General features: G+C 35.8%; 1 long non-coding RNA gene across 1 annotated transcript in view; it reads right to left on the reverse strand.

The window, feature by feature from the left end:
- The window catches only part of LOC144292707 (uncharacterized), a 472,395-nt gene extending 460,536 nt beyond the window's left edge, over nucleotides 1-11,859 (reverse strand). Inside the window, exons 1-2 of the long non-coding RNA XR_013360051.1 lie at nucleotides 11,758-11,859; nucleotides 10,214-10,442 (exon numbers count right to left, since the gene is read on the reverse strand). This is a non-coding gene — a long non-coding RNA (uncharacterized LOC144292707). The remainder of the gene's footprint in view (nucleotides 1-10,213; nucleotides 10,443-11,757) is intronic.
- Between the last annotated feature and the right edge of the window lie 706 nt (nucleotides 11,860-12,565).

Consider the following 12,565-nt stretch of genomic DNA (forward strand, 5'->3'; position numbering starts at 1 on the left):
CTGGGTACAACGGCACTTGTTTATAATTCAAGTCTCTTAATGAGAATTTAATTCACTTTTTAATTTTGTCACATATTTGGTTACACTTTTATTCCCCCGGAATATCCCAAATGTCTTTTGATAACATAAATTAAACTACAAGAGAATACAGAGGGCACGTGGCACATTCGGCAGAAAGGCAGAAATCACAAAGGAGACGCATCTTACAGGCCCACCTCTCATGGTTGGGTAGGAGCAGCCTGCACACCCTGTTTGCAACCTTTACACACATACGAGAAGAATGAGCCTGTTCCAGTCCAGGGAATTCTGGTTTTCTTTTCCAAGCAGTGATGGGGACCCGTAGACCCAACAAGACAATGCAAAGGCAGTTATCGAACTACATGTATTTGCTCAACGTGACCAGGTTGGTGACACTGGCTTGACTCAAGTCAGGAGAACAAGCGGCCAGGTAAGCTTTAAGTCCTCAAGAGTCCAAGTTCACATTCCCACTTTTATTCATATTCCTCTACTTTCCACCATCTTTTTTCTGTGACACAAGACTGAATAAATTCTACCCTACATTAGTGAGATGACTGATGACTTTTTACTACATTTTCTTTCATTTGAACATGGTTTTTATTAATGATAATACTATTACAATAAAGTAAGGTTCCCTTTGACAAGATGAGTGGCTAGTAAACTATGGGGAGGGCAACTCTGGCTCTAATTGTGTTCAAACATATTACTTCAGGTTCTCCTGTATCTTCAGTCTTTTCTTGAAAGAGTGTAAGCTATGGTACTCCTCTTCCTGATTTCTGTTGCCTAATTCTCTCCCACCCCACCATATCCTTCCCTCCCTTCCCCTCTACCACGATGGTCTCTCTTTCACTATGACTCTTCAGTAAGGTCCTCCTGTAGCTCTTCACATCCTTGCTGACCTCCAGTTTCTGACCTGCACCTTCCTCATTTTAGAAACCTAGCTCTTTAATGAGTTGTCTTCCTCCCTGAATCACAGATTGCCTTCTGATCAGTATTTTTCAATTAAAATTTGTCCAAATGGTCCACAATCACAATACTGTGTAATTATCATCACTGTCCTGATTAAAATACACTTAAAATGAAGATAAGAATCAGTGTAGCAAAAGAAGAAAGTGGCTTAGGACACACAGATTGAGGAAAGGACATTTGTTGAGTTCCTGTCTCCGGCCTCCCCAGTATGTGACCAATGTATGGTTTCCTTCGTCCCCTCCCCACTGGGCTCCATCTTGGGAACGAACTGGGGGATTCCGCACTACAAACTGCAGCTGCTCCCTCCTCTCTACCCTGAGGAACTGCCAACAGAGCAGCTGAGATTCCTGTCAATCCTTAATTCACCTTCAACAGCAAAAATGCTCCAGCACCAAAAAAAGAAAATAGCATCAGGCTTATGAACAATAAATTGCCTTTCATAGAAAATGGACTTCTGTCTGCTAAATAGAAAAATAGATCAGAAATTATAGAGGTTATGATCACAGGCTTCAGTGTAAGGGAGATCTTGGATTCAACTACCACTCGAATATTTACTTGACAGGTAATCTTGGGCAAAGTATTTCATCTTCTAAGTTTCAGTTTCGCCAATAAAGTGGAGGTAATAATCTACCTACCTCACAGAACTGCTGTTAAGATAAGTGAAATAATTAAAGCAAGGGGTACCTCATCTCACACCATCTTCTTGTTTTGTTTTGTTTTGTTTTTTTATTTTTTTCACATCATCTTTTTAATGCTCAAAAAATTTTAAAAACAACTGTGAAATAATTTTTCCAACTAATTATTGCATTATTATCTAATAAACCTGGGTCATGTTAGCTGGTTTCACTTTAGTTTCAGGAACTTCAGAACAAATTGTAAGTAGCATTTCTACTCATTCAGGGAACAGGACCACAGGAGCACTGAGGTCCTGAACAGAACATGGTGGGTAACTAGAACTCTCCAAGCTCTGCAGTAGTAAGGGAAGCTAAGTCAACTCTTCTGCAGATACGAAGAACAAAATGAAGTCTGTCTTAATTGGTACAGCTGGATCTTTAGAATTGTAATGTGGCTGACCAAGATAAGGTCACGAGACGCACTTTTCATTCTGTAAGTCAACTCCCAGTTGTCCAAACTTATCTTTTCCTTTTTGCTGTATTTGCTCTTTTCTGTGATTTGAGGCATCATCACTTCTGTTAAGTAAACCCTGACTTAATATGTATTTAGAAAAGCAAATGTCCCCACTACCGTGCTTGCACATACAATACCTAATCACCTAACCATCATTTCCTAAATGTGTGATAAAATGACATTGACTCGTTCTAGAGTGGGTGCTAACACAAGGCCTCTCATTCACTTGTTTGCTTATTTAACCAATGGATACTCATCCTTTTGTCTTCCTGGAAATAAAACTATGAAAGATTACAATATAACCATTCTCTAAGTGTTTTAGTTCTATAAATATTCTCTGAGAGATTAGTTGATACTGATAAAATGACCATTTCTGAAGAGAATATGAGAATGTGAACCAAAAAATTAGGCTTCTTTTTGCTAAATCACCAAAGATGCCTTTTGCCAAGACTCAAAATGTATTAGAGATGTCCTCCTCAAACAGGAACTTTATTTACATATTACTAAATGACATTGTACGTGATCAGAAAATGTTGAGAATCTAATTCTCAAAAGCTCAGTGAAAATAGCACTACCAAAAAAGGTCAACAGTTTCATGAGCTGACTTTGAATGCAAAGAAAGTATCAAGTACAGTAATAAGCATCAAACAAAATTGGAACTGGCTCGCCTACGTCAATGTCTATCAGTTTCCATAATAACATTTCACCTTTTGAACTTGGTACCTTCTTCGTGATCTACAGCTAACTCATCCAATTTTGAGTGGCTCTCAACAATTCTTTTTATTGTATTGTTCCTAGTGTACACCACATTAACTTTGGCTTCTTACTACCTTTTGTATTGGTGCTAGAGATTGTTAACTTAATTTTTATAAAATTTCCAGACTTACCTTATGTCCTGAATGAAAGAGCATTCTAAAAATCTCTCTCAAGGCTTTGTGATTGTAACAGATTATTATCTTCTGTAGAAGGGCAAAATATATCTAATCCAGTATTTGGAAGATGAAATAGAAGACATTGAACACTTTGAAATGTAAAATATTTACACAGAAAATAAATAGTTATACAATAGTTAGAACAATTTTAAGAAAATATCAAAAGTATCCCCTGCCTGTCTCTGATACACAGGGTTTTCTGTGTAATACTTTTTAGATGATGTGAGTATTATCTGCAGAAGAGTTCAATAAATATTGCAAGAGAAAATTTTATTCTTAAATGTGCTACAATAATATAATGTAGTAATGTATAGGCAACCTAAATATTCTTTGTCTGCAGTTGACCAATGAAAGGCATCAGAGAATAGCAAAAAAAAAAAAAAAAAAGAAAGAAAATGACAGGGTACAACAATGAAGCCCCAAAACTCCTCATCTTTCTCAGTTACAGGAAAAGCTTTATTCTTTGTCCTCATCTATGCCATGAATGAACCAACCAACTAAATCTAATGTAATTTTAGTAGATTTCTATCATAAAGCAGGAGCCTATTATAGACTCAATTTCTTACCTTATATAGAAAGAGAGGTTTAATACCTAAGAACATTCTTCTAGCCGAGTTTTGGTAATCTATACAAAATTCTCCTGATTTATTTTTTTAAAGATTTTATTTATTTATTCATGAGAGACAGAGAGAGAGAAGCAGAGACATAGGCAGAGGGATAAGCAGTCCCGATGTAGGACTCGATCCCAGGACCCCAGGATCACAACATGAGCCAAAGGCAGATGCTCAACCACTGAGCCACCCAGGTGCTCAATTCTTTGGGTTTATACTTTGAGGCAATATAAGCACAGTATCTCAACAATAGCTAATATTTATGTCAGTAGCAGAGTACCCTCTCTCACTGAATCTCAAAAGTAAAAGCCAATTAAAACTAAGACCCCTCTAATGCAACAATGTCTGGAAGATAAAGACTGCTAACAGTTGTACTGTGATAGACAAAAATAGGTTATAGGGAAAGCAGAAACAAGCACAAAGACATCGGAGCCTTTGTCTTGGAAAACTAGACATACATACATCCCTTTAGAATGAGGACTCTTATTTCTATAGCTCTCTTGATATGTGGAGAATGGGGATCAAAGTCTTACAAAAATCACCAGGTTGAGGTTTCCCATAATACACCTACACCCTGAGAGGGGGCAAACATCTGCACAGGGATCTTTCACAAGACCCTAGGATAGACAATGAAAGACTGAGTCATGGAGAACATGTGTTACTTTTCCACTTTCTCCAGATATCCACTGAAGTCCATCTTTCTTTTTTAAATGTCCAGTATTCAAGTGTTAAATTCAGTGTAAACACATGGTTAGCATAGGGCTAATTGAGTAGGCTAAAAATACAGAAGATAGCTCACAGAGGTCATATGGAGAGGAAAACTTTTTTTTATGTAACAAAAAAGATTTGTCATATATAAAACGAAAAGGATTAATATCTGTTATAAATAAGCACCTCTCATTTCAGAACAACTGAAGCCATAGAGATATGGACAAAAAATATATGAAGAAACAATTCACAGAGAAACACAAATGACTTAAAACATGAACATACAGTCAAAATTATTAGATGAGTAAAACCGTTGATAGTGACTGATAGCATATGGAGAAAAAGGAAATTCCCTACCACTCTTTGGGGAGGGTAAACTGGTGTGATCTTTCTAGGAAGAACATTTGGTGAAGTCTAATAAAAAATAAAACATACGGAGTTTGTCTTTTTTCCAAACAATTACTGTAATTTCACAGCAATTACTGTTTCATTTTTTTCCTATTTATTTTTCATTCAGTGTTTACTGTAAGCTCAGTGTCCACAGGTAATAAAGTCTTATCTATACTTTGCCTTCACATATACATTTTTAAAACCTCATTGAATACAGCCTATAGCTGTACTAGAAGATTTCCAGGACAGGTGTAAAACGGAGTCACTGCTGTTAATGTGGAAACAATTACCCATTAATGAAGAAATCTTAAACTTTACCTACAACTATGCTACCAGTAAATACAAAGGTATACATAGGTGGTATTCGCTGATATGAAAAAGATGACCACTACATAAAATGAGTAAACTCAGTTGCAACCTCTAATTTTAATTTTCCTTAAGATCTCATTTTCCATTTTGATATTTTTATTAATAATGATCCATTGTATAATGTGTACAATACATAGGAGTAGAAAATCACATGAAACCAGTAACAAAAAAAATATATGTATAATATATATGTATATGTCCTGCTTACCCTGATTACCTAAAATGTCTTTTTGTGGTTTTATTTTTTCTGTTAAAAATGTTGAGTGTGGGGATGGCTGGCTGGCTCAGTTGATAGAGAATCCAACTCTTGATCTTGGAGTTGTAATGTAGAGATTACTCAAAAAAGCAATCTTTAAAATAAATAAATAAAAATGTTCAGTGTGTAGCCTTGTTAATGTTGTATCTAACAAACAGACCAGTGATTCACATGTTCCTAACACCTTGCACTCTCAACTTGCAGAAATGAATTTTATACAGATGGTTTTTGAAAAGTGCTGATACCGATCAAGTCACATTAAAAAATATCAGTTTCGGTTATAACCTATTTTAAAAATCCTGAATTTTGGGATGCCTCGGTGGCTCAGGGGTTGAACATCAGCCTTCAGCTCAAGGCGAGATGCTGGGGTGCAGGACTGAGTCCCACATCAGGTTCTCCATGGGGAGCCTATGTCTCCCTCTGCCTATGTCTCTGCCTCTTTAGGTCTCTCATGAATAAATAAATACATACATCTTAAAAAAAAAAATCCTGAATTTCCTTAAAAACGTCCATTTAACAAACTATTAGGGACTACTCACAGATCAAGAGAGGGCATTTCAGAGGCTGCCTTGCTCCCCTTCCAGCCTGGACCTACTATACACTATCATCTGGCCTGGGGCTGCCAGAGGGTGATTTCCTGATTTCAAACCTTTCTTAGGTGACTCATACTTTGAATGTTCAATCTCCACTTCCCTCAATAAAGTCTTCCTTTCTCTCACCTAAATCTCTGTGGGTAGTTTATTTATCCTTCTGTTGGAACATGGAAATTAAAAAAAAACAAAAACAAAAACAAAAAAACCACTCTACGGGAACTGAAGCATAGAAGTTCTCAACTTCAGAAAGAATTAAAATAAATTCAAAGCAGAAGACAAAATGCTGACTACAGAGTTCAGCATCCTATCTGATTGCATGTAAAAGTGATGACCTATTTTTGAGCATTTAAATGAAAGCACAATAGGGCCTCCCTCCGTAAGGGTGTGAATGCTTTATGTCAGTTTCTTACCCTCACTTTCAGAATCATAAATATTCTCCTGCTAAGCCCATCACATTTCTTATTTCTCCCTCACCTCTCTTCATTCCTTAATTCTGTCTTACTGTATCTGTTACCATGCCCTTGATTTCCTCAGTTGCTTCCTCTCCAATTCTCCTTCGGTGTCCTGCGGTATACAGCTTAAGAAATCACCATTCATGGCTACTGGCACCCAGGGACACACATGCAGTTTTAGGGCCTCTCACTTAGATTTTATTTGCTTCCTATTTCTTATATTCTAAAGTCTGTCATAATGACACTGACCTCCAGACCTTCCCAACCAGACTATGAAACTCATTACTGTTCAGAAGACACAGAAATGTGATTTTGGTTGACAAAACATTTCACATTTATAGCTTTGCATTGTTTCATAACATCCCTGTATCCCAAAGAGGCTTTTTTTTTTTTTTTAAACACGGAGGAACCAACTTTTTATTTTTTGACATTTTCCAAGCTATTTTTCCACTTTAGGAGGGTATTTTTTTTTCCAAAACAAAATGAGAGAGAGAGAGAGAGAGAGAATATCGTATCCAAGAGTATCAGGGGCCATTATAATAGAAAACAATTTCGTAAAGCATAGATTGTCAGACCCAGAATTTGAATGAAGTCTGCTCTATGTGGCTATGGCTGTTTGAGGGCTTTTTGACACTACTGTAATTGGGAGAACAAAGGTGAGCAATAATATTGAACGCTGGATGTGAGCAACCTTGATGAGGACTTTATTGTTAATCATTCTAAGTTGTTGGTTTAAGGTTTACAGCTGGAAGTCTGGCCCTGTTGGATTCACCAATTATAAAATGAATTTCCTTTTTGGTGTTCAGGAGGGAGAAAGTTCTCTCTGCCTTACTTCTAAGGAGTTTTCCACTACTATATTCCCAACACCTAGAAAAGTACCTGGAACATTCACTGACTTGGTGATTCTTATTCTAACAGCTTGGGAAGTGTTGTAGCACTAGATGTCCATCATTATCTTTGCTCATTCCAGAAAAAAAGCTTTTTTTAAAAGGCAGCCTTTGTTTGAAATGTCACAGGACAGCACTAAAATCCCATATCTTGCTATAAATTCAAAATAGGAAAAATTCTTTAAACAATTATTCAAAAATAAAATTTGGGGGATCCCTGGGTGGCACAGCGGTTTGGCGCCTGCCTTTGGCCCAGGGCGCGATCCTGGAGACCCGGGATCGAATCCCACATCGGGCTCCTGGTGCATGGAGCCTGCTTCTCCCTCTGCCTATGTCTCTGCCTCTCTCTCTCTCTCTCTCTCTCTGTGTGACTATCATAAATAAAATTAAAAAATAAATAAATAAATAAAAAATAAATAAAATAAAATTTGGAATTACGTATCGCCCCTGACAAGTTTTTTTTTTTTTTTGAAAGGTGACAGGAAGAGTTCCATAATGTACTTTTTCTTATTAAAAAAAAAAAAAAAAACCTTAGGGTGTTCCTTATCTATTCAGGAGATTATCTGTTACCTAATTTGTCAGGAGTCAAACTGACTCTCCCAGGGGCAATCAAACTGCTTAAGTCTAACTCTATTGTCATGAACATTTTCCTCTTGGGGTATCAATAAAGCCATCAGTTTAACAACTCTCATTTTGAGGACAAAGATCAAGAAAAGGAAGAAGGAATGACAAAGACTACTACCAAAATAACTAAGATTAAATAAGCAAAACTTACTTGTAAGTATTGCTATGGCCCAAAGCAATTAATTCAATAGGATATATAAACATGAGATTTGCTTTACTTAGAAATTTACTTCTAATAAATAAATGTGATTATATAATTAACATTCTGAATTGAAACATATCTCACTACTCGCATACAGTTTCTGTTCTGTGCCTCAAAATGATTTCCATAATCCTTATTTCATCCATATTTGTCAGAGATTCTTCTTCACTATCAATACATTACCTTATTCCTAAGATTTATTTTAACCATAGTCACAGCAGAGACCAATTATTTAGCCACAGCATCCCAAGCAAATCTCTTTGTTTTATTTAGTGACAGAGAATGCTTCTTAGCTTCTGGGTATTTTCCTTCCATCTTAAAGATGTCTAAGCCTAACCAATTTTAAAAGTAATCTTATATTTCTTCAATATCTAGTACCAACAGATGAGAATATGTTTTTCTAAATACAATCTTTGGACAATTTCGAGAATGGAAACCTTTGAACCAGCTAGTCATTTTAAATTCTCCTAGCAAATATTTTTAGTAAAATAAGCAATTCAAATATGCATTACTCCACCGCGTCATTTGGTAAGAATATAGCTTCAAGCCAGTTGTCAAGGATGAATTGGAGGTATAAAATACCTAAGAATCTTGCTTGGGTGAAAGAGCAGAAGAATTAGTAAAACACCTCCAGAAAAAGACAAAACATACATACATACATATAGTGAGAATATATCATTATATAAAATATTTTAAACCCTTCTTTGAAATTGCAGCTGTCAGCCTTCCTTTTCTTCAGGGACACAAGCAGCTTTATTGACAGTGACCTTGCTCAGGAGGCCTGTGACAGAGCAACTGTGGAATCCACATGTTGAAGACATGGGCCTATGAGATGAGAATCTGAGTGCCTACATCACCTTTTTGCCAAGAGTCACCCTCTCATCAGAAACATCTGATTTGTTCTTCACCTGCATGAAAAATAAATCCTCACATTTGACCCCGTACCCACCTCCTTTTTTTTTTTGGTGCCACAGCAGCTAGAATGAACATAACCCTTAACAAAAAGCTATCTTCCCCAATGCTGAGCATGACAGATTGACTAAATTTTTAATGATAAACAATTTGACCCTCAATGTGACTGTACAAGTTTGTAAAGCTTTGCACTATTCATACTTTTGAGTTGGTTTTGATCTTTTAGCCAGATGATTTTGATGGAACTCCTCAAAAACTAGGTTGCTGGGTTGAGAGTATGGCTATTTTTTTACTTGTACTAGTTTATCTCTTTCAAGGGTTTCAGAGTTTTGAAATCTTTGTCACCCTGGGTTATCAAAATTCTATTAATGCAAAAATACTATGTAGTTTTAGCCAAGACGGAATTGTGGCACACAAGTCATCGCCTATAAGACTATGTTAGTATTAGATACTAGGGTGTAGGTTGGCAACTGCATTGCCAACTAATACAACTGTTCTACCATTTATGATAGAATATATCATAAAGTGGATCTCTACAGTGTATTAACAATGAAGACAAAGAATTAAGTTGTTAAAATAACATTGACCTCAGAGGTTCAAGACAATAGGGCAAATTAGAATGTAATTAATAATAATGGAAAAAAAAAAACTGAATCAAGAGGGCCTTATTAAATTATAATGGGTTAACTTGGTAGACTCACTGCTATGCCAAGGCATGAACAACCTCTTTGTGTACCAAGTGCTTTAATGTGATATACCCCTTTTTCACAATTCTGTAATATAGGTATAACTTACATCTTATAGATAAAAATAAAAGGTTGGTGAGGCTAAGCTGTTGGCTCAGAGTCACATGGTAATCAAGCGTTAAGGCTTCAAGCCAATACTTTTATCTCTAAGCTCACAAGCTTAACCATTATTCTCAATGACCTCAGTGTAGCCAGGTAATATTAAAAAGTATTAGTGAATGTGTTCTTTATATTTCTGTCATATTATTCTTTATATCCTATAATTCTACCTTTTTTCCCCACTTGAAATAAGATCACCCTTGTAACAAATGTTAGCAGAACCAGAGAACAAAACTGTCAGTTCTCAACGTCAAAAGCAAGGGGGAAAAATGGAACCCAGGTAAATGTCAAGACCCAAGACTATACACTATCTTTACCTATGTGCCCCTTAGCTGTCCTGCAAAGAATCCTGTCTTCCATGGCAAGGCAAGCAATCAAACAAAAGTTGGTTGGATAAGATGCAGAAGTGGGTGAGGGTGCCTCAGGCTCAGTCAGCCCTTGCAGGTCCACACTCAGCTTGAGAAGCAGCCACACACCTTCTAAGAATACTCACTTCTTCCTTAATGACAAGTCAGATTCACTTTTCACTCCTTCAAACTATGGAACCTAATCATAAGAAGAATAACCATGTCTAGCCTTCTTAGAGTTTTATTTAATGAATATTAGTATTAAAATCAGTTATCAAATATACTTGTTTATTGCAATATTTTGAGTACTATAAAGAGTTTGTAAAACCAAGGAAATTTACAAATAATTGTATTCTCTAGTTGCTTCTCTATGTTTATAGATTTTTTTTTGTACAAACTCTCAGGAACATTTTTTTAGATTGCATAATTAGCATAGAGTATGAAACTTTATGGTTATTGCCATATCTACCTAGATACAATCACTCTCCTATCAGGAGAAAAATCATAGTTACACAAAATTATTAGGAAGTCACCAGTTCTAAAAAGCAACTAGATAGCGTGTGGCCCAGCAAATGTGAGAGTGCTATTCCCCAGGAAGGTGTTAAGCCATCTACTTAGAGCAATGCTGAGTGACTAAGTAATAATTGCTACCAGTAGAAGAAAATAGCTTTGTTTTCTGCTAGTGAAATTAAGAAGTTGAAACTAAGCTACTGTATAAACTTGAAGAACCATCTTTTAATAAGTGGATTAACTGCATTAATGTTCTTTAGCTACATTAATCTCCCATATTTGAACCAAGTCAGTTTTAACAAATGAAAACATGACTCTGTCTGGGTTAACTTTCATCTCCAGGAAAAAAAAAAAAAATTAAATACTAAATGAAAGATAGTTACTCATTATGTAGCAGGGCTGAGAAGCAAATGCTTTTCTATAGAATTCCCAGTGAGTCTAATAATACTAACTAACTCAGTCTTGAGAATTTTTGGAACCTCAACTATCAGAGTAAAGAAGCCTAATGGTACTGATTCAAGCATCTTAAGGATGAGTTTCTATAATCCAGGGCTTTACACAAATCAAACATTATGTATTTCTTTCTCTTTAAGGATAATCATTGATAGATCTGTGCACATGATTTAATATATGCTCTGAATTATATGATTTAAAATAAGAGAAAATATGCAAATATTTTACAGTTTTAAACTTAATAAATAAAATTCATTATTAAAAGAAATAGTCATCTTAGTTTTAGGAGAGACATTTGGTCAACTTCAATATTATAAAAATGATTCCCAGAACACAGGAAATAGAAATCTACTTCCTCAGTGTATTAAACATTTATATCCAATATAAATTTGCAAGAATCCACCCTTAAATATAAAACTTAGCAGCATTTTCTTTTAAGTCACGGTTAAGACAGGATTATTAAATATTATTTCTTTCAACACTGTAGATATCCTATCAAATTTCAAAGAAATAATGCAATGTATTAGAATTAAAAAAGAAAAAAGATTTACCTTTTTTGTAGTTATGCTTAATATTAAGTCCTGATAGAAAACTTAAGGGAATTTACACAAGGTGCCTGGATGGCTCAGTTGGTCACCCATGCAACTCTTGATTCCAGCTAATGTCATAATCTCAGCATTGTGAAATCAAGCCCCACGTTGGGCTCAGCACTGGCTGTGGGGCCTGCTTAAGATTCTCTTTCCCTCCCCCACTGGCTCCCAGCCCACACATTCTCTCACTCTCTCTAAAAAAAGAAAAATAAAACTTAAGGGAATTTAAAAATTATTAAAACTCAAAGGCACTCTTTTGTAAGTAAGATGATAGTTTCAAAATCAGATGCTGGCTGACTGTTGGTTAGAGGTCTCTCTTGGTTTCTTGCCACATGGGCTTCATCAGAATGATGATGCTAGAGAACCAGAGAGGGCAAGCAAAAACAAAACAAATGTCAGATTCTAAAAGGAAAATCAACACTTATTCTTTATTTTTAAAGTCTTCCTAATAAATTAGGAGATAAAGAAATGTAATTGACATGATGAAATAATCTTCAGAAACAACACCCAGCATCTTTTTTCTCTTGTGTCACAGTCTTTTATAACCTAATCTTCTATGTGACATCCAATCCCTTCTCTTATAACCCATTTTTTAGAAGAAACCCCTAAGTTCAGCCCTCAACAAGTGGGAAAGGATTTCAGAAAGTCATGATTAGGAAGCAGAAACCACTGAGGGTCATTTTAGAAGCAACTAGCTATACATATATAGAGAAAGAAGGCATTCCTTTAATTTTTCCTGCAGAATGGTAGTGGGCTTATAGCTAAATAT

Source organism: Canis aureus, chromosome 2, assembly GCF_053574225.1.
Source record: "Canis aureus isolate CA01 chromosome 2, VMU_Caureus_v.1.0, whole genome shotgun sequence".
Taxonomy (NCBI): Eukaryota; Metazoa; Chordata; class Mammalia; order Carnivora; family Canidae; genus Canis; species Canis aureus.